Here is a 7,333-nt window from a genome sequence, read left to right as displayed (position 1 = left end):
GATTCCTTCTTCCCTATTATATATTATTATCGAAGTAAAATATATTTTATCTCTACTACTTTGATTTGCATTGCATGTATCCTTGTTTTACAACACATTATTAGCACAAATTGATTTTTATAGATTTATGGAAATATTGATGGGAGTGTCTTCCTATCTTTTATGTGTTTTGCTTATACGCTTCTTGTATGTTATGCACTTTCTACCCTTTATGTGCTTCTTGCCTATTATGTGCTTCTTATCCTTTAAGCACTTCTTGCCCTTTATATCCTTGATTTAACACCTCTTTGAATATTTCCTTTAATATTATATTCTAGCAAATGTAAAAAAACAAAAAAAAAAACAACATGTGAAGTTTTAAAAATATTTGTAAGAATCGATATCATATTGAAACTACAAACGAAAGTAATTTTGAATATCTTTGCACCTATTATTCGTGGCTAAAAGCATATATTAGAAGTCTCTCAACCTTCACCTCAAGGTTGTACCATGTAACCATAAGACTTATCAAGTCATATGTTGTTGTAAATTAGAAGTTCAGCGATCTAAAGATTTTTATGCTTTAGTATAATTTTTTAGGTCATTTGAGGTCCTTAATGATGTTTTGAATATTAGAACACTTATATTGATTGTTCATTATCTTTTACCCATTGAATATTCATGTGTTACTCATAAGACGTATTGTTGGTTAGATCATTCTCAACCCAAGTAGATGTTGAGTCATCAAACATTTTAAAAAGAGTATATAAGGACATATGTGGACCTATCTACCCATCATATGGACCATTCCATAACTTTATGGTGTTAATAAATGTCTATAATACTAGGTGGTCAACTGTTTATATCCTTTCTACACGTATGTTGCCTTAGTTAGGATCCCTGCTTAAACAATCCAATTATGAACCTAATTTCCACATATCCAAGTAAGACCCCACCAACACAATACATCTTGATAATGTTTCACTAACTATTATTTATTTCTCAATCATTCATCCACTATTATATGTCTGGATTGATATTGAGCATCCAATTACTCATCCTCACCTCCAAAATGGTTTGATAGAATCATTAATAGTTAAATGTTTGCAATTGATAGTCTAACCCTTGTTTATAAAAACAAAACTAACTACTTCAACCTAGGGGCATGGTACTCTACATGTTGTGGTCTTAAGTCACATTTACACTACTACTTATCATTAATACTCTCTCCTAAAACTTGTATTTAGTCAATGACTAAATATTTCTCATTTATAAACCTTTGGTATTGTTATACATGTACTAAGCACACCTCCACCCCCACAATGCACCAAAATAGGTCTTCAATGATTATTGCGAATCCATAGTCTTTTTTTTGTTCATCTATTATTATTATTATTATTATTATTATTATTATTATTATTATTATTATTATAGCTTTATTTATGAAAATATTAAAAAATCAATCCAAATTTATTAATTCAACAACCAAATAAAAAATAATAATAAATACAAGATTTTACCTTTGTTTGATTTGAAAAAAAAAAGGTTTATTTAATTTTTTTAGAATTTAGGAGAAAAATTACCCTTGATTTTATAAAATGAGATTTCGAATATGTTACTTATCTTCAAAGATTTGGAATTTATAATAAATAAATAAATAATCATTTTAAAAAAAATTACCCAATTTTATTTAAAAAGACCAATTTTTCATATTTTATCCACCAAAAGGTGTTTCAATCTTGTTTTTGTTATTTTTTATTTTTCTAAAAACAGAATCTCTACAATTTTGATTTAATTATTATTTAAAAATAATAATAACCTTACCTAAAAAGTTGAATTTTTTTACCTTTCAAAGAGAAGCAAGTTTATCTTAAAAAAAAAAAAGGAATTTTCACAATTTTATTTACAAAAGAATTCTATTCCAATTACATTTATTTACAAAAGATATCTTGATCAATTTTTATTTTTATTTTTTGTAATTTTGTAAATAATAATAATAATAATAATAAATAAATAAATAAAATAAAATAAAGTTTCTAAAAGAAATGATTTCAATTCTTTGTATCATTGTAAAATAAAAAAAATAAAAAAAGTTTGAATTTTTTTTTTAAAAGAATATTTGAAACTTGTATATAAAAAGAGTGATATCAATTTCCCCAAATACAAGATTTCATATTAAAAAGCATAAATTTCAATTTTACAAAAAAAAGTTACTTCAATTGATTGATCTATCTATCTATATATATATATATATATATATATATATATATATATATATATATATATATATATATATATATATATATATATATATATATATATTTATTTATGTTTGGAATTTGTAAAAATAAAAATAAAAATGATTTTATTTATTAAATAAAAAACAATTTCCTACTTTAACCTGATCTCCAAATTTATTATAAATAAAAAAGTAATAATAATTTCAAATAATAAAAAAAAATATTTTCAACATATTAACAAAAGAAATATTAATCCTATTTTATCTAAGAAAATTTTTATATTTAGGGGAAATGTTAAGTATTTACTAAAAAAGAAATTTAGAGAAAAAAAGAAAAAACATGTTAACAAAAGAAATATTAATCCTATTTTATCTAAGAAAATTTTTATATTTAGGGGAAATGTTAAGTATTTACTAAAAAAGAAATTTAGAGAAAAAAAGAAAAAGAAAAAGATCGGTTCATTAAGAAAAACAATTAATTCAAAATATGAATTTCCATTTATTTATTTTTAATAAAATATTATAAAATTTTAAAACTTATTTTTTAAAAAAAAAAAAAAACTTCAATTTTGTTATTATTAATAAAATTAAATAAAAACAGTTCTCTCAAAATATTAAACAAGCAAAAAGATTATATTTTTTCTAACAGATTTTCCTAACATAAAATAAATAAATAAGAACGATGATATGCACAACAATAATAAAAATTCATACTTACCAAATAAACACAGATAAATACCAAAATAAAAGATAAAAGTGAGATATTTATAGGATAAATAGAAATTGGATATACACAATTAAAAAAAACAACTGATATTTACATTGACTAACAAAAAACTATATATACAAAAATGATAAATAGAAATAAAAATCAATATATAAAGAATAAATAAATAAATAAAGAGGATGATGGGGATAAATATACAACGTTACACTATAATCTCGTTAGCATTGACTTTCCATAGCTTCCCTCAAAAAATACAAACCAAAATATTTCAATCTCATTACATAGAGAAACTCAAAAAAATATAGAGATATCGAGAGAATTCCGAGTCATCCCCTTACTCCTTTTTGCTTCCATATTCCTTTTTAATCTTAACATTCTAGTCCTCAGTCAGCCTTCTGTCCATGCCCCATACCTTGTTTTCAACTGCTCCCATGTTACTTTTCTTGCTCTCAAAACAGTGCCAAAACATAACCCAATACAAAAAAATCCAAAGGGATAAGTAGAATATATGTCACAACAATGTGCAAGCCTAATAAATATAAAAATGAAAGCATAAATACAATAATATCAACCCAAATCAAATTTGCAACCAAGCCTAAGCTAATCACATGTACCGCCCAATAGAACTAATATCTCAAGCACAAAAATATTACAAACCTGAAACCCACAAACAACCCAAACTAAAAAGAAAACTAAGCACTGTGTAAATCAACATGAGAATTTTATTTCATTTCAATCTCAAAATGAATAAATGTGGTAGTCACATGAGAAAGTGAGGAGGTATGGGATCGGCGCCTGTTAGAGTGGGACGACGATGGTCAAAGGCAGTGCCAGTGGTAAAGGGCAGTAACCCCGTCACAACGATTGTGCCAATCTAGGATGAAATGGGGTCATTGGATGTGAAAATGATGGTTTCAGAGGGCGGTAATGTTGGCCGTGAGAGGGAAAAAGAAAATAAAGGGGAGAGAATAAAAGAAAGAAAAGGAAATGAAGGAAGAAAGTGTGGGTATGAGCAATTCCTCTGGATATGGGATAAATGGGAAAAATAAAATAAGAAAAAAAGAAAAGAAAAATGAAGGAGATGATGGAACAACTGTGATAGTGGAAGAAGAGGAAAGGAAGAGAAATGGGGCTTAAGGTTTAGATGAAGGGTTGGGATTAATCAAAATAAATGAAGGCCCTTGGTTTAGTCCCATTTATAGGGTATAGAAAATTGGGCCAAAAATAAAAAAATGAATGAGACATATTTGGGGTATACAATAATATCCTAATAGAGCAAACAACTATTATAGAATCTAAGGTAACACTTACAACGTGGTAAACCTGTCAACTTAAAGGATTTAACTTCCTAAAAAAGGAAAACAGAAGGAAAAAACAATAAAAAAAACTTGGCATTCTTGAAGATACCATAAAAATATATAACTAATCCAAAATTGATAAACTTATAGACTCTTAAGAGACACATATTGAACAAGTAGTATCAAAAAAAGGGTATTAAATAAACAAATAACCCCTAAAAATTATATATGTCTAAAACTAGTGAGATCTTAATAAGTTACATACATAGGAGAGAAAATGAGGTTGAAATGATATTGTTGTTCAAATGGATTTTAATATTAGTGATGAGGATCCCAAATCACATAAAATGTGAAAGAATGCTAACATAGAAATAATTATTTGAAATGGAAAAAGTAATGTACGGAAAGCTAAATTCGTTAATAAAAAAATAAATATTTTAACTATGTTAAGCCATAGTCTTCTATCACGAGCATAATCGCATTTCAATTTTAGTGTCATGGATGTTGTTATAACATCTTTATATGGAACCATACACACACACACACACACACACACACACACACACACACACACACACACATATATATATATATATATGTGTGTGTGTATATATAATGCAAAACCTCATAGCATATACTCAATCAAGTTACAATAATCCTTCTATGAATTAAAGGAATTTGGACACATGTGATACAATTACCTCAACAAATAACAACTAAAAGAATGGTATGTAAATAATTGTATCAATGCATTTTCATTAAGAAATTAGAAACTAAAATTGCAATTATTGTAACATATTTTAATAACTTAAATCTTGTTAGAACTCTTGAAGAACTCGCAAGAATACCAGCCTTATTTGAAAAATGAATTTAAGAAAAAAAATCTTAGAAAAATGATTTTTTTTCCTCTCTACCTACTGATTGAACATTCTGCAAATAGGGTTTTAGTATATCAATCAACATACAAAGAGAAAATCTTAAAACATTTTTATATAAATAAAACACATCCTTTAGGTTCTTCATTAAGGAAAGATGTTCAAAAACTACTTAATCCTAAAAGTACCATATTGTAATATTATTAATGCACTTATGTATTGTGTCAATTGTATATACCCAAACATTGTTGATTGATGTCTACAAATGGGGCATGCATTTAATTATAATGATATTGTTATTTCATAGAGATCTATTGAACAAACAATAGTGGCTACATCTTCAAATCATTCAAAAATAATTACAATTCATAAAATAAATTATCAATGTATATGGTTAAGATCTATGATCTTATATATTTGAGAATTATGTAGACTATCGTTGATCAAAGGCAACCCAAAAATATTATGTAAAAATAATATTACATACATTTCATGGATAAAATGAGATTATATTAAAGAAAACATAACAATTTTTTTTTTAAAATTCTTTTATACGCATGAACTTTAAAAGAGTGGTGAAATCGATGTTTAGTAAATATGTTTAAATGATAATCTAATAAATTTATTTACAAAGATATTGTCAATCTTGATATTCAAGATGCTAATGCATGTATCATATCAAAATCCATTGATTCAAGGATTTTTCTTACTAAACTTTTGAAGAAATCATACTTATGTTAGCATGAGAGGGAGTATACTTATAAAGAGACGTATGCAAATGATGTAAACATATTTTATTCTTTTATTTTATCAAAGTTTTGTATCATTAGGTTTTTCTAGTAAATTTTGTTTAATGGAACAATCTTAATAGTCCAGGATTAAAATAACATTTATAAGAATATTATATTGTTTTTTTATTACTATCTTCTTCCTATAAAGTTTTTTACTAGTTAGTGTTTATGAGACATATATATTTTTTAGTGTCGTGGATATCTAAGGGAGTGTTATCAGTGCATTCATAAATGTATGCTAGATGATTATTTGTAGACCCTAAAATTTATCACAATTTTATTTTTACATTAATTTTGAGTTTAATTTTGTCAATAAATTTTAAATCCCGATTACATATGTTATTTTTGCCCACTCACCTTTAATTATTAGTTTTTATTATTTTGTAAATTGTTTTATTTTTATTTGTTATTATTATTATGTTATATTATATTTTTATCTTTTTTATTTTATTATATTTTATTTATTTATTTTATTTTCTCTCTCCTCTTTCCTCTCTTCTCTCTCTTCCTCTTTCTCCTCACCCTACCTACCCTCATCTTCCCCCCTCCTTTCCCCCATTTTTCCACCATTCCCTCTCCATTCTTCTCTCCCATTCTTTCTTTCTTCTTTTTTTTTTTTTCTTTTTTTTTTTCTCCAGCCCTTTCTCTACCCGAACGCACACCCCCAGCCAGCCTCCCATTCTTGGCTCCCCCAGTTTCTCTTCATTTCTTCTTCCCCATTTTTTTTCTCTACCCAAACACCCACATGGTAGTCGACTCTCCCATTTTTTTTTTCTTCTTACCTCCAACACCACACACGACCAGTTCCTATCTCTTCTCCCCATTTTTTTTCTTCTTCTTTCCCCTCAACTCCCACACAGCCCAATACCCATATTATTTCCTTCCCCATTTTTTTCCCTCATTGAACGCACTCCACTTCACTCAGAACATCCACACAAGGTCAACCCACATTTTCTCTTGCAATTTTTTTCTTATCCATGTAGCTCTCCGCCCCAACACCCATTCCTGTCGATGCCTTTTCCGGCACCCCTTCATCCCCATTTTCTCTCATTTTCTTTCTCCCATTCTTATTTTTATTTATCCTCCTTTTATTTTATTTCATTTTAGTTTTGTTTTCCAAAAACCCGTCAACCCTCACTGTCGCCGGTAGGATCACCGGCCAGTCGCCACCAGCGATCACTCCCGGTCAACGACCTCTTCTCTCATTTTCCCATCACACACTTATTATTATTATTATTGCAAATTTTGTTTTATTTGATTTTAATATTAATTGTTGTTGAAATTGAGTTTGTGCATTTATGTTTGTTTGTGGGTTTTATGTTTGAGCTTTGTTAATTAGTATGAAATTTAGGTTAATTTGTTATTGGTAAATTAATATGAAATTTAGAATAATTTATTGTTGATGAATTAATTTAGAATTTGTT

The sequence above is a fragment of the Vitis riparia genome, chromosome 4, assembly GCF_004353265.1.
Source record: "Vitis riparia cultivar Riparia Gloire de Montpellier isolate 1030 chromosome 4, EGFV_Vit.rip_1.0, whole genome shotgun sequence".
Classification (NCBI taxonomy): domain Eukaryota; kingdom Viridiplantae; phylum Streptophyta; class Magnoliopsida; order Vitales; family Vitaceae; genus Vitis; species Vitis riparia.
Note: the sequence above shows the minus strand (reverse complement) of the source record.